The 22,273-nt window shown below is 43.8% G+C and overlaps 1 protein-coding gene and 1 non-coding gene across 2 annotated transcripts in view; both read left to right on the top strand.

Annotated features, from left to right (window-relative positions):
• LOC126474227 (uncharacterized) overlaps positions 1–22,273 on the top strand; it is a 919,981-nt gene that overhangs the window by 301,669 nt on the left and 596,039 nt on the right. The gene's annotated exons all lie outside the window — the stretch shown is intronic.
• Positions 5,928–6,002, top strand: Trnas-cga (transfer RNA serine (anticodon CGA)). The gene has a single exon. It is a non-coding gene; the product is annotated as a tRNA-Ser (tRNA).

Below are 22,273 nucleotides of genomic sequence, written 5' to 3'. Positions count from 1 at the left end.
GAGACTCTGCCAGCCTCTGTCGGCGTCGGACTCGAACCCGATGCCCGCGGGAGGTGAAGTCGCGAGCCACGAGCGGCACCAGTGCCGACACGGCTCACCAATGAGAAAAACAATAGCGGTCTCAGAGAAAAGTTTCTACGTAGCACGTAATGTATGCTGGAACGGTTAGGTTGATAGTACATTCGGTGTCTTTCGTCAAATGAATCCGGTATCTCATCGTCGGAAACACCGCCCTGAGTGCAATTAGTAGACAGCTACGTATTCACTGGCTCCACCTACTGTGGCCAGATGGCCACCTCTTCACAAACTCTCCTCGCCACCTACAGCAATGCTGGAGAAGAAACAGTTGTGCGCATCCGTCGACCACGTCTAATGCAGGGCTTTTATATCTGATATGTTCATAAGCAAGAAAGCCGGATGCTGTACTGCGAGGACGGAATCGGCTGATACAGCTCAACTGTCTTGCAGACATAGCCTGACCCTAGACACTGAAGTGCACTCTATGGACAGACAACTGTCCATATGTATCAACAGTAACTTAATTACGTACTAGCATTTGATTAAAGTGGTGACGAGGGGTTCTCTGTGACGGGGACTGAACATTTGTCTCGTCACAACTTCTCAATCGGTAAGCACCCTGTGGAAGAGAGGAGGCAGCACCAAACACTGGGCTAAGATGCACGCTGATTAGGGTCTCAGAAGTTTTGTTCTTGAAGGCGGCGGCTTCGTTTGATGGCCCTGTTTGATATCCTCTACGTGTGGCAAGTCAATGGCATTCTTGTAACGTCAAGTAATAATGATTGCGTGTGGCTTATTGCTCGAGAAGGTACATCCCGGAAATTGCTAGCAAAACGTTAACAACAAATACGCTAATAGGCTAATGGCCGTGTGCCGTCACAGCCAAGAGAGCGTCATCTGATAGCTGCGGGGGGTATACTGGACCATGAAGTTTGTCGTGGCGTCACTTTTGAGGCGCGATCAATGTATAAGGCATCTTGGGCGCATGTCAGCTAGCTGGGGGCTCTGAACACATGGTGGGAAAAACCCAGAGGTTAAGGTGGACTTGGGAGGGTAGCAACCATTGCGGAATTGACTGAATGAAGGTGTTATTAAACAGGGGAAACTAAATAAAAACTAAACCATACCAGTGACAGAGAAGCCAGTAATATGGTTTTAAAGGCAAAAATTAGATAGTACAGACGCGCCGTTGTTACGAGATTTAATTTTCAAGTTATTTAACGTTAACTGTTTTAGATATGAAATTAATTTTTAAAATTATTAACTCGCTAACACGTTAAGCGATTCATACAAACATAGTATCAATGGATAGGTCCCAGTGAGTACTGTTGAATTGTTATGGTCTGTTTTTCTTGTGAATATTACGTATTTTAAATTACCGGCCAGGTTCTATATTCTGTGCATGAAAACCTGACTTTTCTCTTAAATGAAGCATAAAACAGGCTAAGTGCTGACAGAGATTTTCACTCTGCAGCTGCGTGTGCGCAGATATGAAACTTACTGGCAGTTTAAAACTGTGTGCCGGACCGAGATTCGAACTCGAGACCTTTGTCTTTCGCGGGCAAGTGCTCTACCAACTACCGGAGGAGAGCTTCTGTAAAGTTTGGAAGGTAGGAGGCGAGGTACTGCCAGAAGTAAAGCTGTGAGGACGGGGCGTGAGTCGTGCTTGGGTAGCTCAGTTGGTAGAACACTTGCCCGCGAAAGGCAAAGGTCCCTAGTTCGAGTCTCGGTCCGGCACACAGTTTTAGTCTGCCAGGAAGTTTCAGTGACAGCATTAGTATGTAGATGTCAATAAGCATGTACGACTGTAGTTGTTTTGTTTTACATTTATTGATGAGATAGTGATGCAGTATAGCATTCTTATAGACAGAGCCAGTATTTTCGATCAAACGGAAAGATACAGAGAAATTGCGAGCAGTATTAGAGAGCTGATAGAATTTTCGTTCAAATACATGTGCGGTATGTATCTACAATAACAAATTTATAGTTTATGTAAGCTTTCTTTCTCTGCCTCTTGATGGCTGGGTGTTGTGTGCTGTCCTTAGGTTAGTTAGGTTTAAGTAGTTCTAAGTTCTAGGGGACTTATGACCACAGCAGTTGAGTCCCATAGTGCTCAGAGCCATTTGAACCATTTGTAAGCTTTCGGAAGAGGGAAGTTTGCGATTTTTGACTTAACGTTACTGCGAGGGTAAGTAATGGCGGGAATTTTCACACGGGGGCACTCAGCTTTCGTACGGGAGTCTCAGTGCAGATCCTAGACAGAATGTGTATGTCGTCTTGTGTGTAAATCGGAAATATTGCAAACTATCTGGTCATGGACTCGTAAAAGTTTGCGTGTTGTAGACGAGGACTCTGAAACATTTTAACTTGTGTGCACTTAGAGGCCCACGAGAAAGGCAGCACGTGACCCCACAGGTCCTACGAATGCCAGCAGCCGTCTCCGGCGGGGAGGGAGTAACTGTTTCAGACGGTTTTAATTATTCTTGTCTACGCGTTTAAATGCGTGCAAGATCTCTGTGAGCCGCGTCGTTCGCACTAGTGTGACAAGAAGTTGGTTGCGGGGCCCGTATTTGTCGTGGGCGGATTATGATGTAGATGTTCTACAAATTTACGACCGGTACATGACTTTCCTATGGACTCTTGTCATTCCTGCCGTTGGCCAGACGATGTGTACGGAGAACTGGCACGGGAGCCCGTGGAGCAGTAGGTGTCGCCGAGCATAAACAGGTTGCCCGCCAGAGTTGCGCAAGAGCGCCGACGCTTTCGTCAGGAGGGCCGCTAGCCGCTACCCGCTGCGGCCGAGATGTGCAGAGCTGCCGAGCGGCTAGTGCCCTCGGCGTCGCGAACGTTCCCGGAATTCCGCGGCTCAGCCTTTCTGCATGACCTGCTAAATAAATTGGTCTCGGTCGGAATCTGAAGAGCCTCGGACGGGGGGGGGGGGGGGGGGGGGGGGGCAGAGAGCGGAGGAATTTCAAAGAGAACACGCCTGCGAGTGGAACGCTCCGCTTGCCTTTCCTCTGGACTCGGCAGACGCGGTCTGCTGCCGTGTTTGCCGGGTCTGCGTGTTTATCGCTGTGCCCAGCACAGCTTGTGATGACCTCAACCCACAGGAAAAATAATTATCAAAATCTGAACTGTGAAGTCATCCAAAATTCTAGTTGGAAAACGACACTCTCTGTTATACTTCTCAATTGGTCACGGTCCCACTTTGTTTATGAACTGAAAACTCTAGTACTCACGAGAAACTGCTCTGAAATTAACCTGAACCGACAAAATTGCATATATATTCTCTGAAACTTCAAAGACATCTAAGACAATATCTGAAAGGAATTAGAAAAAGTGACAAAATTTCGTGAATCACACACAATACTGTTAACAATCGCATGAACACTGGGGGGTTTCACCATACATCTACCCACTTTTGAGTATAACCAGTGTCTCTTAATACTACGACTCGTAGCAATACAATATCAAAAACTTTTATTACTGGGTAAACAGTCACTACGCGATTTGACAGCTGACATTTATAATTCGCGCTCACGTCAGGAAAAGCACCAGTACGGGAATAACAGCTTTTACGTTATTGGTCAGAACGCAAGCAATTATGGCGGTCGCCGTAATTTTCGCGGGAAGCCATATTTCGCGACAAAATACTCTTATTAGTCACTGTCATATATCTAGTCTCATAACAATACATAAAACTACATAAAATAACTACAATAATCTTGTCATGCAAGGAGAATTTGTCCTAATGAGAGGAAGAAGTTTATGTTTACTGGTGTTTCAACGATGACTACCAGGCAACTTTTAATTCACTGATTGTAATTTTATTTTCGTTAGCAGAAAGCAAACAAACTAAACAAAGAATTTGATTAAATAGAGTCTGTAATTCTTATACTTTTAATAGAGAAAGAAAGTTTCTAGGCCAGGGGATAGCGTTCGGCGAAATCACTTAACGTTTTGTTGAATACGGAGCGTTGCGTTGGGTAGCACGATGTCGGCGGGCTACGATGATGAGAGCAGGATACAGGCAGTTCCGCTGGCGAAACGCAAATAAAGTTCCGGCACAGCTGTATCATTAACCCCGTGGTGATTAGCAAACCACAAGACGCCAGTATACGAACGTTGTTGACATGTCCTCTCTTTCAAAGTACATAACGTAGACATCACTCGTTTTTACACTTTATGCACTGTCCATGACGCTATCGCCCATAATTACACGGTTCGTCACATTCATATAGTCTTAGCCACAAATACACAGTTCATAGAATTGTTCATGTATGTGGAGCACACCGTAAACAATGTCCACTCTGTTCTCGCATTTCGAACATCGACAACGTCACTGAAAGCCATTTATATTGCACAGTTAATTAGTCTTCACTTTCACGGCTTGATAGAATGTGATATACAACAGTTCTACCATCCAAAACCAATACCAGCAAAGTTCATTCGAATAAAGGCACAGTTCGTGTCGGCCACAACAAAGTAATGTTAGCGGCACTTTCACAGTCCTGTTTATTTGCTCTTAAAATTCGCTGGCGATGGCATTACATACCGCATTGGTAAAGAGAATTAACAATCTGATAGTTCGGTATCACTGTCCATACAATTACGTATGCTTCTCATGGAACAAAGTACTATTCTTCCCGCGCACGCTTCACAGACACGCCATCCACCATCCCCTCTACTACGCAACAACCTTTCAACTCTGGATATCATTATCGCTATCCCCTGTCTATAGATGTTATATCGTTATCGTAAATTACATAAACCTTTATAAATGTTATTGACTGCATTTTTCACAATTAATAATATTCCAAAAGAGAACTTTACAAACTTTACCACAGGTACAAAGCAAGAAACATATTTATCCATTGGCAAACGAAATAATCACAATTACATCTTTACATTTAAAAACTACAGTAGAATGTTACATAATCACAATTAGAAATGCCCATACGAACAAAAGAAAAAGAATAGAAATCTAAAGAAAATCACGAAAAAAAAATTTATATGCGTAATTAGCAATGCCTTCACAAGCTGTAGCTCAAGTTCTGCGGATGGTAATTAACTAGCAGGCGTAGAACGCGGCTGATCCTCGGTGTTGCATAGATAACGTGATTCGGTAATCAAAATTCTGTGTGGGAGACGGAGGCATTGGGGTTTCGTAACTAGATGCATTTGGCATAAAAACTTTTGTCGCGTGCCATTATTTTTTTCTTTCGTCTCTCCAGACGGACAATCACAGGTTTTACTCGTTCAGTTACCTGTTTCAGTATAATCCGCAGTCGTCTTTTGATATAGTGTAACCCTCGAACTCAAACTGCATATAACCTATGATTATACTCACGTTATGAAAAAGAAACCAGCTGAGAATATTTCAGTCTTCTATTAGTCCATCTTCTCTTTTACCCCCTCTCTGTCCGATGCTCCTCCCTCTCTATGTACCTCTCCTTGTTCATTTCCCCCTCTCCTCTCACTCTGTCTATCTCCTCCTCTTCCCATTCTCTGTCCATCTCCTCCTCTTTCCTGTCTGTCCATTTCCTCTTCTTTCCTGTCCCTGTCCATCTCCCCTTCTTTCCTGTCTCTGCCCAACTCCTCCTACCCCTCTATCCGTCTATTTTCCCGCCCCTCTCTCTTTCCATCTCCTCCTCCTCTTATCTGTGTCTATCTCCTTCTCTCTCTCATTGTCTGTCCAGCTACTTCTCCCCACTTTTCCCTTCACATTATCATGTTCATACCAATAACTGGAAACATCCCCCAGGCTGTGGCCAAGCCATGTCTCCGCAATATCATTTCTTTCAGGAGTGCTAGTTCTGCAAGGTTCGCAGGAGAGCATCTGTAAAGTTTGGAAGGTAGGAGACGAGGTACTGGCAGAAGTAAAGCTGTGAGGACGGGTCGTGAGTCGTGCTTGGGTAGCTCAGTTGGTAGAGCACTTGCCCGCGAAAGGCAAAGGTCCCGAGTTCGAGTCTCGGTCCGGCGCACACTCCGCTGCAGAGTGAAAATCTCATTCTGGGAACATTACGGAATTGTTTTTTACGAGGATTGAAATGTGATACCGATCTCATGAGCGCAGCCAGTAGTATACTATAGTGCCGATTCAAGGAGCGCCAGTAAAAGAAATTTTTAATTCCTTCTGACGTCTTTCCTTATTATGGAAAGTGTGATTAGTGGCCTGTTTCGGAAGCGTGGTAGTTTCGTCCCAGGGCTGAGATGCGCTCTCGAAAAGTACCGCCACTTTTAGCTTTACCGTTTCGTAGGAATGGTGTGAGTTTGTTAGGAGTTTGGCGCAGGAACTTCACGTTAAGAGGTTTTGTGTCGGAGGTGCAGCGAAACTTGCCAGATTGCCAGAGGCGAGGGTGGCGGGGGCGGGTGTACGCGGGAGCTCGAGAGTCAAGCCTGTGGAAGGGGCGGGGGGGGTGGACTGGCTGTTCGATCCGGGGGAGGGGGGGCTCTGGGCTTTCCAGCTCGTATAAATTTAGGGGAAGCGATTGAATCTCTAATTTTATTTATTTCATTTCTCCAGAGCAGGTAGATAATGAAACTTTTAAATAATATACATTTATTGTTCGCACAAACAAAGTTGACACTCGGCGCGGTGGCTGATGGGAGCAACTGTAAATGGGAAATGCCTTTACGGTCGCTCCCATCAGCCACCGCGCCGAGTGTCAGCTTTGTTTGCTCATGTAATTGTTTCTGTTTGACAAATGCTCCTACTCTTTAGGTGAGTTTCTGAACATGCGGTTCGGTTACGTTTACTAACTTTTGCTGTAGACTGATAATAAAGTAAAAAAAGAACAGTTACTTAAATGGCCAGCGCGATATAGGCGCACTTGATCGGACGCAGTTGTCTGTGCGACGTGCTGGTCCCCGTTTAAGTACTGGGGTTTGTGTCTTGTGCAGGTGATGCCACACAGTTTTTAAGTATTTGAAAAAGAGCATGTTTCAATACCGGCAAGAGCTGTTGATAAATCGGTTGTTTACTTGTGATATTCCAACACTGTGTTGGCTTAAAGGGCCAGAAACTGTACTGTATTAGTAATGGTTCCCTTTGACAGCTACACACTTATTCCGTCCGAGCGGTCTGAGGCGCTGCAGTCATGGACTGTGCGGCTGGTCCCGGCGGAGGTTCGAGACCTCTCTCGGGCAAGGGTGTGTGTGATGGTCCTTAGGATAATTTAGGTTCAAATGTCTCTGAGCACTATGGGACTTAACTTCAGAGGTCATCAGTCCCCTAGAATTTAGAACTACTTAAACCTAACTAACCTAAGGACATCACACACATCCTTGCTCGAGGCAGGATTCGAACCTGCGACCGTAGTGGTCGCGCGGTTCCAGACTGTAGCTCCTAGAACCGCTCGGCCAACCCGGCCGGCAGATAATTTAGGTTAAGTAGGGTGTAAGCTTAGGGACTGATGACCTTAGCAGTTAAGCCCTATAAGATTTCACACACATTTTTGAACTTATTCCGTGATGGTGACAGATTTCGAACCATTGTCTATAAAATAATTCCACTGTATTCTATAAAAAATTTGTTCTATTCCTATAGTATACATCGAACTGTCGCCCCGTGGCACAATTTATTTCACACTGGCACAGCCACATTTGCTAAGTTGACCTACTGAATGGAAGTGAGTTGTTCGATAGTGTACGGTAAGAACAGAGCAAAACTTTACACTGGGATTTTTTTGCAATCACATGGTGAAGACGCAGGCAGTGGTTCAAAAATGAACGGACTCGTTTGAAACTACTCATCGTTAAAGAATATGTGTGCAACTGACACAAGAAACTAAATAAAATTCTTCATTTACTGATGGCTTCTATCATCCGATCACCTTCAGGCGTCATAAAATTGTTCACAACAACCGACGTGGCAATGTTCTTTCTGTGGCGTCAAAAAACTGTTAAACAGTATTCGTATAATCATTTTGTGCTCGAAGTTCTTTCGTTGGCCCGTTTGCTTCCTATTATTTAATTAGGAAATGCGGTTTTGCCTTGAGCAAATACAATTTTTCTTGTTTTACTATCCATACGTGTTTCGGAAAAGTTTCTCCATTTTCAGTGGGTTTTATTTATTATCTTGTTATTACATATTAGTGTTCACCAGTCTGTGTGGCATTTGCTGCATAGCTACAATTATTGCCTTCACTTGTTTGCAGATGTCGCGTTTTCGTGCTTCCTAACACACACTGTTTCATTGTTTGTGTGATGTTCACCTGTCCCATAGAAGATGGAGAAACTTCTCCGAAACATGTGTGCATAGTAAAACAAGAAAAATTTAGTTTCATCCAAGACGGAACCACATTTCCTTATTACATATAGTAGGTAGAGAGCGCTCCACAAGAAAACGTGAAGCCTCGTTATGTACACGAGAATTGATCAACAGTTGACGAAGAACGACTTTATTACATTTGACGCCACAGTAAGCTGTTGTAAATAATTTAATGGTGCCTAAAGGTGATCAGGTGACCGAAATTACAAGTGAAGAATTATTTTAGCAGCAGCTTTAGACGGTTTTGATGGGACTTTTTTTCATGTGGTGGGATATAAACTTGCTACCGTGCCAAGGATCTACAATGGACGCCTCTCTTTGGGGAAAGCAGCCACCGCTAGAGTCAACTGCTGTGGGCGAGACGTCGTGATTACAGGGTCACTATCATCTGTCACAGATTGTTAAGCAGGTAGTCGCGCCTTAGTACTAAATCACTTCCCGGCAATAACAAGCGATGGCCAGTCATACATTTCAGGCTTTGGGGTTCAGAAGCCACTGTCCTAGACCTGTGCATCCACTCATCCTACGTCGTAGGACACAGATACACTATGCGATCGAAAGTATCCGGACACCCCCCAAAAACATACGTTTTTCATATTAAGTACATTGTTCTGCCACCTACTGCAGGGTACTACATATCAGCGACCACAATAGTTATGAGACATAGTGAGAGAGCAGAATGGGGCGCTCCGCGGAACCTTATAGACTTCGAATGTGGTCACATGATTGGGTGTCACTTGTCTCACACGTCTGTACACGAGATTTCCACACTCCTAAACATCCCTGGGTCCACTGTTCCAATGTGATAGTTAAGTGGAAATGTGAAGGGGCACGTACAGCACAAAAGCATACAGGCCGACCTCGTCTGTTGACTGACAGAGACCACCGACAGGGTCATAATGTGTAATAGGCAGACATCTATCCGGTCCACCACACAGGAATTCCAAACTGCATCAGGATCCACTGCAAGTACTGTGACAGACGGGAGGTGAGAGAACTTGGATTTCATGGTCGAGCGGCTGCTCACAAGCCACACATCACGCCGGTAAATGGGAAACTACACCTCGCTTGGTGTAAGGAGCGTAAACATTGGACGATTGAACACTGGAAAAGCATTGTCTGGAGTGACGAATCATGGTACACAATGTGGCGATCCGATGGCAGGATGTGGGTATGGCGAATGCCCGGCGAAAGTCATCTGCCAGCGTGTGTAGTGCCAGCAGTAAAATTCGGAGATGGTGGTGTTATGGTGTGGTCGTGTTTTTCATGGAGGGGGCTTAAACCTCTTGTTGTTTAGCGTGGCACTATCACAGAACAGGCCTACATTGATGTTTTAAGCACCTTCTTGCTTGCCACTGTTGAAGAGCAATTCGGGGATGAGGACTGCGTCTTTCAACACGATCGAGCACCTGTTCATAATGCACGGCCTGTGGCGGAGTGGTTACATGACAATAACATCCCTGTAATAGACTGGCCTTCACAGACTCCTGACCTGAATCCTACAGAACACTTTTGGGATGTTTTGGAACGCCGACTTCGTGCCAGGCCTCAACGACTGACATCGATACCTCTCTTCAGTGCAGCACTCTGTGAAGAATGGGCTGCCATTCCACAAGAAACCTTCCAGCACCTGATTGAACGTATGCCTGCGAGAGTAGAAGCTGTTATCGTGGCTAAGGTTGGGCCAACACCATACTGAATTCCAGCATTACCGATGGAGGGTGCCACGAACTTGTAAGACATTTTCAGCTAGGTCTCCGCATACTTTTGATCACATATTGTATTTGTATGGACACAAGCACATCGCCATGTTCTCTAAACGCTGGAAGACGTTCCCCGTACTGACGTGTCACAATATCGATTGGTACGTGACAATTACAGAACGTTGAGTGCGGCGAAAACCAGGCAACATGCACGCTATTCATAGCAGAACACAGTTAAGCCAATGAAGGAGGTAATTTCATGAGGGGGATGTTTGCATTTGGTGACATAGAGTTGCACATCATGTCTCATCGGCGAACGCGCAGGCACCTACAGTGCCCATTAGATGTACGAGGGCGGTTCAGAAAGTAACCTCCGATTGGTCACAGTGCGGGTTGTGGGGGGAGTAGCGACGCCATCTGTGCGTTCACGCACTCAACAGGTCAGTCGGCATCAAGCCGTGGTCGAGTGAACGTCGTACCTGCGCTAGTTTAGTTTTTGTGGCAGTTTGAAATGTGTGCTGCAATAGAAAACCCCGCCAAATGTGAAGTGCGTGCTGTCATAAGGTTTTTTACAGCCAAAGGATATTCTGCAGCAGCTATTCATCGTGAGCTTTGTGCCGTGTACGGACCAAGAGTTATGAGTGAAGGAGTTGTCCGTGAATGGGCACGTTTATTTAAAAGTGGACGAGAAAACGTTCATGATGAAGAGAGGAGTGGTAGACCATCATTGGTGACTGACGAACTCGTTCAGACAGTTGATGCAAAAGTTCGTGAAAATCGACGTTTCTCAATGTCGGAGTTGTCTACTGGTTTTCCACAGATTTCTAAGACTCTCTTGTACGAGATAGTGACAGCAAGATTGGGTTACCGTAAGTTCTGTGCACGATGGGTGCCCAAAATTCTTACCGACCACCACAAAACTCAAAGAATGGCCTCTGCATTAGACTTTCTGTCACGTTATGAGGACGAAGGAGAACCATTGTTAAACAGAATCGTGACCGGTGACGAAACCTGGATTAAGTACGTGAACCCTGAGACAAAAGAACAATCAACGATGTGGGCACATTCAAATTCGCCTACCAAACCAAGAAAAGCCTCGCAAGATTTTTCTGCCAGAAAACTGATGGCAACGGTGTTTTGGGATGCCAAAGGGGTGTTGTTGGTTGAATTCATGGAATGTGGTACGACCATTAATCAAGACGTGTACTGTGAAACAATAAAAAAGTTACGACGGGCTATACAGAACAAACGCCGTGGTATGCTGACTTCCGGTATCGTTTTTTTGCACGATAACGCCCGTCCTCACTCTGCTCGCAGAACAACGGCCCTTCTTGAGTCCTTCAAGTGGGACGTTATCAACCATCCACCTTACAGCCCAGACCTGGCGCCAAGTGATTATCACCTCTTCATGCATTTGAAGAAATGGCTCGGGTCACAGTGGTTTGATGACGACGAAGAGCTCAAAGATGCGGTCACAGGCTGGCTCCAGGCACAAGCGGGTGATTTTTATGCAGAAGGAATTTCAAAGCTTGTGAAGAGATACGATAAGTGCCTCAATCGCTATGGAGACTATGTAGAAAAATAGTGCAAAGATGTAGTTGTAAGATGTATATATTAAAATATTTTTATTTAACTTGGTGTATTTTTTTAAATCAACCGGAGGTTACTTTCTGAACGGCCCTCGTAGGTTTTACGGCGATTGACATCCGGCTTTGCTTTATGATTTCTGAGGTTTGATATGATGCCAGTGGCCGAAACTTCGTAATATATTAAAATATCTTGAACTATCTAGACGGTTCTCTGTTCGCTAGAATCCAAAATGATAGCAGATTAGTTTCTGGAATTATTTAATTTATTAATAATTGCACTGTCGATGCCAGTATGCAACTCTGCTGTAACAACGGCGAAAGTGTCAGCTACGCACCGCTCGGACAGCTGGTGGGTGTGTAGCCTGGCGACAGCAGAGATCACTGGGGGCGCCATGTTTTGGAAGGATGAGGTGAACCACTCACGTAGCCCACCATTACCTGCTGCAACACACCCATTTAGCTGGCATTCCGCTCTGCCCAAATGAGCCAATAAATTTTATTGCTGGAAGAGAGAGGTGACGGTCCCTATTTTGCGTCTGAGTGCCGCGTCTTTGTAATCGGCCACTTTCCCTCAGCGTTAGTCGCAGCGTGAAATGAGTTTCTTTATTCTGCGGCCCTGGGAACTGACGTCCTTTTAACTGAAACATAATTTTCCGGCAAATTCATCTCTCCTGACACCCAACTTGAGTTCTGGGCTGAATACGACACCGAGGATCAAATCATAGAAACAAGCTTGTCGCTACGGCACTTTTCTGTACGTGCAGACTGTGTAGATTATCAGATGCTTCCTATTTCTCATCGATAGAGTCGCGAATGATACTCTCTGACAACGCACTTGTTTTTCTTTTGAGTACTTGGCCATCTGGACGATGTTAGCTCATAGGATAAACAGCTACAATATTTGACATTCCTGGCAGTATTTATTCGCAAGGCGACGTTCTTCGCGAATTTACACAATATGTTATGAGACTGTTCTAATTCAGTTTGTGGCAAGTATATCTTCGTAATGCTCGTGGTCGTGTTGCATCCACAATTCTCGAAGAATCGGGGACGGCAGGTCCTAAATATATTATTATCGGAAATATGTTTAAATTTTTCCCGAGGGCATGCAGCTTTACTGTATGATTGTCGAGTTAACTCGGGTGATACTGAGGGAATTAGATTAGGAACTGAGACACTAAAAGTAGTAAAGGAGTTTTGCTATTTCAGGAGCAAAATAACTGATGATGGTCGAAGTAGAGAGGATATAAAATGTAGACTGGCAATGGCAAGGAAAGCGTTTCTGAAGAAGTGAAATTTGTTAACATCGAGTATTGTTTTAAGTGTCAGGAAGTCTTTTCTGAAAGTATTTGTATGGAGTGTAGCCATGTGTGGAAGTGATACGTGGACGATAAATAGTTTAGACAAGAAGAGAATAGAAGCTTTCGAAATGTGGTGCTACAGAAGAATGCTGAAGATTAGCATAACCAATGAGGAGGTATTGAATAGAATTGGGGAGGAGTTTGTGGCACAACTTGACAAGAAGAAGGGACCGGTTGGTAGGACATGTTGTGAGGCATCAAGGGATCACCAATTTAGTACTGGAGGCCAGTGTGGAGGGTAAAAATCGTAGAGGGAGACCAAGAGATGAATACACTAAACAGATTCAGAAGGATGTAGATTGCAATAGGTACTGGGAGATGAAGAAGCTTGCACAGGATAGAGTAGCACGGAGAGCTGCATCAAACCAGTCTCAGGACTGAAGACCACAACAACAACAAGATATTTAAATTGGTTTGGCCTACTGAGGACCAAATGAAATAACTTACGTCTTGTTTATCTTCTCCTTTTTTTCTTTTCGGTAGGTTGGCTTTCTTTGCCTGTGTTGTTCTATTGTGTCTTCTGTCCATATCGCGTGTGTCTTTGTTTTTGCCTGGAAGCCATATCGTGTTTATTTATATTCTGATATTTTTTTGTTATCAACATCTTCGTTATTATTATTATTATTATTATTATCGTCTCCAATTATTTTCCTTTGCGATAAATTTCGAAACTTCAGACTTCATACTGAGGTACACCAACGTCGGAACCGTTGTCGTATACGTCCATAATTACAACCCGATATAATAAAGTAGCCGGCCGCTGTGACCGAGCGGTTCTAGGCGCCTCAGTTCGGAACCGCCCTGCTGCTACGGTCGCAGGTTGGAATCCTGCCTCGGGCATGGATGTGTGTGATGTCCTTAGGTTAGTTAGGTTCAATTAGTTCTAAGTCTAGGTGACTGATGACCTCAGCTGTTAAGTACCATAGTGCTTAGAGCCATTTGAACCATTTATAATAAAGTACATGCGAATATATACGATATTACGACATCGATTACGTCACACATGTGCCTGGAGTAACCTTGAGCATCGGAATCGCTCGCAAGTACTAAAAAAATAAACCCAACTTATATGAGGTAAAATAATAGTAGTCTAATAATTATAGGAGAACGTTAGCCAAAACAAAACAATTGTGGTGCAGTAGTGTGGCAGGCTTCGATATGTGATTTGCTCAGTGAGGTACACAGATACGATTTAGGTTTTGCATTCACATTCGTAAGTCAACATACACTTTTCAACCTAAAATAGTTCTCGTGGTATTCTGCATATTGTCATAACGATGTTTCCGTGCTCACGTTCCCTATTGGCTGCCTGCAACCTAACGTGATGATGTATTACTAACATGGCCACTAAGCCGCGCACAACCTCTACGCCTGGGCGCCCTTCTATAAACATCAACCAAGCATACACCATCCACGCTCACTTCTCCTAATCGATATACTTATATGGTATATGGTGTCTGTTCTTTCTGACATGATCGAAAGAACAAACACCATATACCATATAAGTATACAGTTCTGGCAATACCGGCCATGACCTTCTTCTTCTCTGCGAATGCACACATATTCCTCGAACTCTTACGGGTCTTGGTAAGAATGTCTTCTACGAGTAATGAGTGGATTGGGGTGGGACACTACAAATATAGTGTGTGGACATACAAGGTGAGAATTTGGCTCTCGCGGGAGGCGTGCGCGAGATAGTCCCTGCAGTCGCACGATCCTCTGTGCCCTCGGTGGTTGAGATGGATAGAGCGTCTGCCATTAAGCAGGAGATCCCAGGTTCGAGTCCCAGTCGGGGCACACATTTTCACCTGTCCTCGTTGATATATATCAACGCCCGTCAGCAGCTGAAAGTATTAAATTAATTCTGATTTCTCCTATCGAGGAAGCTGCAACATATTAAACGATTATCTTAATTAAAAAAAATAAGTTCGAGGTAAAAGTGGGCTAATGATGGTCTGTATCCTATTAGCTCCCATTAAGAATCATTCAGGATGTAACGGAGTGTACACTGAAGTTATCAGCTGCCCGTCGGACGAGGCTCCTTGGTCTTACCAAACGAGCGTCCAGGCACGACTCAAGGTCCGCGTCAAAGCTCTCCTACCGTCGGGACTCCTCAGGAGATCTTCTGTGATTTTTGGCGGACCAGCAGCCGTGGAAGAAACGCGTGAGAGCTATCCGCGATATATAATCGTTCAGGCTCCAATACCAGTCGGGATTGCGGTTTTCATCCGTCAGAAAATTATTTGGTGCCGTGAGCCAACGTGCGTTATTACACCATTGCGAGGCCCTCGCCGTGTTAAGGAGTAACGTCGCGTTGCTCCGAGCCTGGTGCGCTGGTATCGGTTTGACACCACTTCTTCGGTTAGTTTATGAAGTTCGCTATTTGTTTTATCAAGCAGTTCCTCACTTGCCCCCACGGTGCCGAGCGGAGTCCGTTCCACACTTTTTCAACACAGAAAAATTGAGTTGGTCAGCGAGCATGGAAATGTGGGTCTACCAGTTACAAGCCAGGAATCATTTGCAATTGTATTCCAGTGATTTGTTTGGCGTCGGCTTCGAGCTGCACAGAAAACCTTCCGCAGGAGCAGCAGCATCCTGTCGTTGGTGGTTTGAAGGTCGACTCCCCACACGCCCCTCCAATTGCAACCCGCTTTTTACTGAATAGTTAGGGGGAACAAGGGGAGGGGGAGGTTGGCAGAATCGACGTCCTCGCAGCATCCGGTGTCCGTGGCTGCTTCCTTCCGCCTCTCCATTTAGTCCGCACAGAGCAGCGGCCACCCACCAGCTGTCGGTATGTTTGTCTGCGCAGCATGTACACGGTGGCCGCCAACACGTCACACCACGTTTACGATGTGTACCGAAACGTTACTACAGGAGAAACGACGAACTCTTGCAGGATTTGATGGTCTCGGCAACTATTTATTCACAACCCATACAAAAAGTTACATGTTTGCACCTGTTACTCTTCTTCAAAGTAATTACCAGTGCTGTGTAGAACCCGTTGCCAGCGATGTGGAAGCCGTAGTACACCGTTAGCAGAGCCTGTTCTGTTGATGTTGCGAATGGAGCGGTCTACTGCCTGTCGAATCTCTGGAACAGTTCTGAGGCGAATGCCATGAAGTGGTCCCTTCATCTTCGAAATCAAATCAAAGTCACAAGGACTTAACCCGGTGAATATAGTGGATGGTACAGTACTTCCCAGTTCCATCGACCGAACAGAACAGCCACAGCTTGCGCTGTATGCGTAAGCGCATTGTCGTGCAAAATGATGGGTGGGTTGTGCAGAAAGTGTCGCCGCTTCTTTCGCAAAGCTGGTCGCAGGTGATTCTAAAAAAAAAAAAAAGCTTTGCGAAAGAAGCGGCGACACTTTCTGCGCAACCCACCCATCATTATGCACGACAATGCTCGGGCGCATACAGCGCAAGCTGTGGCTGCTCTGTTCGGTCGATGGGACTGGGAAGTACTGTACCATCCACCATACTCACCGAATGTGACTTTGATTTGATTCCGAAGATGAAGGAACCACTTCGTGGCATTCGCTTCAGAACTGTTCCAGAGATTCGACAGGCAATAGATCGCTCCATTCGCACCATCAACAGAACAGGCTCTGCTAACGATATACTACGCCTTCCACATCACTGGCAACTGGTTCTACTCAACGCTGGTGACTACTTTGAAGGACAGTAACAGGTGCAAGCATGTTACTCTTTCGTATCGGTTTTGAATAAATAGTTGTCACTAAGTTCCAGCCCTCTTAGATTTGAAAAATTGAGATAAACGTGTCCGATTTATAATTGCGTCAATATTTTGTGCAAGAGTAAATCCACAAAAATTACCAGAAATCCTAAAATAACACATTGACACGTTTTATTCATGAAGAAATTAATGGAGAAATTCATAACAAACGTAAAAAGATCCTCTTGTCACATCATTTCGCATAGCGCTTCCGAGAACGTCAGGATTTATAATACAAGCGCGTAATTTATGTCTTCATCCTTATCATTATCATCTTAACGTTGTGGGTCTGTTCCTTCTTCAATGGAAATTATCCTCGCATTTGATAAGGGGGTCTTCCTACATTCTGTCTTCCTATTTGCATATACCCCAGCAAAAACTTCCAAATTTTATCATTGTCCGTTCATTCAACGTGTCCTTTTTCGTTTTATTTGTTGTCTTACGTTTTGCGCCGGATCTTAAAAATATTCAGTTCCTTCGATATTGTATTATTTATTTTTAATCCCGATCGTTGAAACGTGCCATAGACTCACACCGAAGGCCCAATAAATCCAAAAATAAATAAACAATACCTGCCATACATCTTGAAAATCTCTCATCGGCAGCTTCTGTTTTCCTCTTGTCAGATCTGTCTAGTTACAGCTGCCATATGTTAACACTGGGACTTCTTACGCTTTATAAAAATTTAATTAGTCCTGATTTGAGACTTTCCCCTTTATGTACTGATAATTACCATCTTTTTTTATTTTCTTGTTTTTAGATTCTGGTCCTTCACCGTGAGATAAATTGCTTCGTATGTAACTGAAACTGCCTTCGTCATCTATGATTTTATCATTTTAATTCTCAAGGAAATGCTGTAGGTACTTCGTATTCTGCGTGATGGACAATGTGTACAGGGGCATCTTCATGATGAGACAACATGATCAGAACTACTGTCAGTAGCAGCGCAACTCGTTTAATTGTAAGTCTCCATAAGTGAGCTCCGTAAGACGAATCTGTAGGAAAACAGGACAAAGTGACAGATTATCCATCGCACCGCAGCTCACGCTTGCAGAAAAGCGACTAACTCTTAGCTGACGTTGATATAAAGATAGGTATTTCGGATGCGAAGATGTAGAAAGTAGAAATGGCGTGAACAGCATCTCGTTTCCCAAGAGGCGCCTTTTAGCTGCGTTTAATTTTGTTATCAGACCGATGCTTGCGCTTGGCTCGCCATCGGGGAACCGAACAGGATGAGCACACAGAAAAACAATTATTCAGTTGTGAAACCTTTTTCAACAAGATTATTCTAAAACATGTTAAAACGGTCACAATAATGAAGAGCTTCTTGCAGAACATGTACATCGTTATGAATTGTTTCATTACATCTCCCCGATCCACTTGGTAACGTAAACACTGTGACGTACAATGTATTCTTGCAATACGAATATAAGTTACCACACCACCTTATAATGGCGTTTACTTTTATGAACAAAACAAATGAATACATATGTGTAATATATTCACAGCTGTTCGTAGTAGAAACAATAAAACACACGTGATACGTGAGGTTATCTCGATGTGATTGATTAATGTACTTACGGCTACTCAACCGACTTGTTTCCATATTCATCTTTTTCTTTTTATTCTTCTGCCCATCAAGATTTATGCACTAGTACTTGATCATCTCCACTTTTCACTGTTATCTCGTTCTGCGTCCCTTCTTCCTCTTGGCTGGTAAAGCATGGCCTGACGTGGGATTCTCCCTACATTAACCCTTAATAGGTGATGTTTACAAAACGTTTTATTTTCTTCAATATTTTATTAATATTATACATATCTAGCTGATTCCTAATATCCTCATTTCTTTTATACTTTTTCCTGGTAACACATTTAACCTTCCTGAAATATCACATTTCCGCTGCGCGTTCTTCCGAGGTCCATGTGACTTCCATAGAGCATGGTTTTCTAAAATTTTATTTCTTTCCACACTTTGTTTTGGATGTTATGTTTCTCATTGTATATTTTGATTATTTATTGATATTATTTTCTGTATCATGTCCATATCATAGCTCATATTGCATCCTATAATCGTAAAGCTGGAAACTTGCTCATGTGGGGTATTATCAATTATTGTTTTTGAGTTCGTGGGGTATTTTAGTTTTCTTTACTGCTACACGAAAGTTGTATTATTCTCATTTCCCTAACTGATGTACTTCATACATTGCTTTATATAGCTCTTCGTCACTTTCTTCCAAATTTGTTACGTCATCTGCATATATAAAGATATTAATATTTTTGTTTCTGTTTATTTGTATACCAGGCTTTACTTCCTGTCTCTGGTTCTTAATAAAATTGATTACTTACGAGTTAAATAAGGTTGGTCACCGGCTACGACCATGTGTAAGTCCCTTATTGGCAGTGATTTCTTCCGTTTTGTTATTGCCAGCATCTGCATTCAACATCCCCAAGTACGCCATTAAGTAAAACACATACATCTATAGGCAGCATAACAGTGGATATCTTTTTAATTTTATTAACTTATTCATACTGCAGAAAGTATGGTGTGATAACATTAAAAGACGAAGCTGATGCGTGTTTCCTGGCAAATGTCTTCCACGGTGTGCGTATTAACGACGTCCTAAAAGTTTCACTGTAGCCGCGTGTGACCGCTCAGTAGGGCATTAGACTGCACAGATCGTTGCACAAGGAGCAGCCGGCGGTAGCCCGCCGTACCAGATGTGACGGGTATCAGCGGACGGCACGCTTCACCACAAAGGCGTGTTTCCCATCTGCACGCTTCACGGGACGTTTGCCGCGCCCAAATGAAAGGCCCGTTGCAAAATGCGCAGACGAAGCGACCGGAGGAGACCGCGGGGAAGCGATATGGAGGACGCCTATCTGAGGCCTCGTCTTCTCGTAGACGATACATTAAGGAAAGACAAACTTGCGTACATAGCTCTTGTAGAAACAGGAAAAGCTTTTGACAATGTTGACTGGAATGTTGTTGTGGTCTGCAGTCCGAAGACTGGTTTGATGCTACTTTCCATACTACTCTGTCCTGTGCAAGCCTCTCCACCTCCGAATAACTACTGCTATCTACAGCCTTCTGAATCTGCGTACTGTATTCTTGGTCTTCCTCTACGATTTTTACCCACACCCTTCCCTCCAGTACTAAATTGAGCGGTTTGGGGCAAGAAGGAGGCAGCTCCACTTTTTGGCTCTATTGAGTCGAACATTCTATCACATACAAAAAAAAGTCCCTACGTTTGGTGCAAGAAAGAGGCAGCTCCACCCACTAGCTTCAGAGAAATCCAACAGTTGGAGTTGCCTGTATTCCGAGTTTGCATGAAAACAGAGGCAGCTCCGGGAGCTTCTTCCCCCAAACAATAGCAGGAAGGAGGTTGTGTTACGTATTGTTCAGCAGACCGGTGTAAACATCGCGTGTCCTCTGTGAGGGATATTTTTTTTTATCAGGTTTACGATCTGTTTTGTGACTTCATCGTCATTTTATTTCACGGATTTTTGTAAAGAAACCTTACGTGTAATTATCGAACAAGAAAATAGAAAAATATATAATTACTAAGTACAAAATATTCCTCTATGAACAGCCATACATCAGTAAAGGGATTATTTAATGCAGTGCGACCGTAGGGAAGACTGTCTCCGATAATGCGCAAATTTGCAACCAAGGACCTGCGAGTCTCACAACAATGGTCCACCTTCATCAAGCTTATGATTGTCTCCACCCGCTTAAAGGCCAAATGTTTAAAGATGTCAAAGAGCTGGCCAGAAAGTATGTTGGGCAAAACGAAATGTGGGTTTACGACCAGTTGACGTCAGATGCTTCAAACGATCCTGAGGTGACAGAAGGGGAGCTAGAAGACTGAAGAAGAACTGTAGAATTAATGTATTATGCCAATAATGTTGTACTTTCTTCATTAATAAATGTTTCTTTAAAAACTTAAATACGGTTAATTATGAAGAAAATGGTCCTGCAAAGAGTTTTTCATTCACTTTGTAGCAAAACGGAGGCAGCTCCAAAATTCAAAACTCTATTGCACGTACGTGAGCGCATGCATTTGTGTGTATTCTCGTCAGTAGTATTAGATACCCCATAGCCTAAAACGAGGCTGACAATTTTTTCGTTTTGGTGAAAACTATTTTTAAAACGGTTTTTTCAATTTGCCAGAAACTGGAAAAAGTGGAGCTGCCTCCTCCTTGCACCAAACCCTTCGATTGGTGATCCCTTGATCTCTCAGAACGCGTGCTGTCAACCTCTCCCTCTTGTCAAGCTGTGTCACAAATTTCTTTTCTTCCAAATTCTATTCAGTACCTGCTCATTAGCTGTGTGATCTGCCCATGTAATCTTTTTCAGTGTAACACCACATTTCAAAAGCTTCTACTCTCTTCTTGTCTAAACTGTTTATCGTCCTTGTTTCACTTCCATACATGGTTACACTCTATATAAATACTTCCAGAAAATACTTCCTGACACTGAAATCTATATTCGATATTAACATTCAGAAACGCCTCTCTTGCCACTGCCAGTCTACATTTTATATCCTCTCTACTTCGGCCATCATCAGTTATTTTGCTGTCCAAATAGCAAACTCATCTACTACTTTCAGTGTCTCATTTCGTAGTCTAATGTCCTCAGCATCACCTGGTGTAATTCGACTACATTCCATTATCGCAATTTTGCTTTCGTTGATGTTCATCTTAACCCTCCTTTCAATACACTGTCTATTCCCTTCAACTGCTCTTCCAAGTTCTCTACTGTCTCAAAGGGACTTATAATGCTATCGGCAAACCTCAAAATTTTTATTTCTTCTCCCTGGATTTTAATTCCTGCTCTAGATTGTTCATTGGATTCCTTCATTGCTTGTTCAATGTACGGATTAGCAAACACAGGGGATAGGCTACAACCCTGTCTCACTCCCTTCCAAAGCACTGCTTCTCTTTCATGCCCCTCAACTCGTGTAACTGCCGTCTGGCTTTTGTACAAGTTCTAAATAGCCTTTCACTCCCTGTATTTAACCCCTGCGACCTTCAGAATTTCAAAGAGCGTTTCCAGTCAACATCGTCAAAAGTTTTCTCTAAGTCTACAAATGCTATAAATGTAGGTTTTTCCCATCTTTAACCTATGTTCTAAGAGAAGTCATAGGGTCAGTATTGCCTTGCGTGTTATACATTTCTTCGGAATCCAAACTGATCTTCCTTGGGGTCGACTTCTAAAAGTTTTTCCATTCCTCTGAACAAGAAAAAAAAAAAAATCAAAAAATCAAAAAAAAATCGCGTTGCAGTGCTCCAGCCGGGAGCCAACGCTGTGGACAAAACTGCTGTGTTGGTTACGGCCGCGCTTACAAAATGGCGGTCATCCCGCGCGATCCAGTAGCTGCTCTCGTTGTGTACGTTACTGTTCGATTCCCTAATTCCACATTCGCATCAGTGTCGCAGCAGCATTGCCGGTACGATTCGCAATTCACAGTACGACAAATGGGTTTACCGGAGATCAGTCATACTGCCGTGTTCGAACTCATATTCTGATATTACGCTTTTCGACGCTGACGAGGCATATTGTACCTTCTTGCACGTCTCTACTTCGTTTGACGG

Source organism: Schistocerca serialis, chromosome 4 (genome assembly GCF_023864345.2).
Source record: "Schistocerca serialis cubense isolate TAMUIC-IGC-003099 chromosome 4, iqSchSeri2.2, whole genome shotgun sequence".
Taxonomy (NCBI): Eukaryota; Metazoa; Arthropoda; class Insecta; order Orthoptera; family Acrididae; genus Schistocerca; species Schistocerca serialis.
Note: the sequence above shows the minus strand (reverse complement) of the source record. Positions and strands in the feature narration are given on the sequence as shown.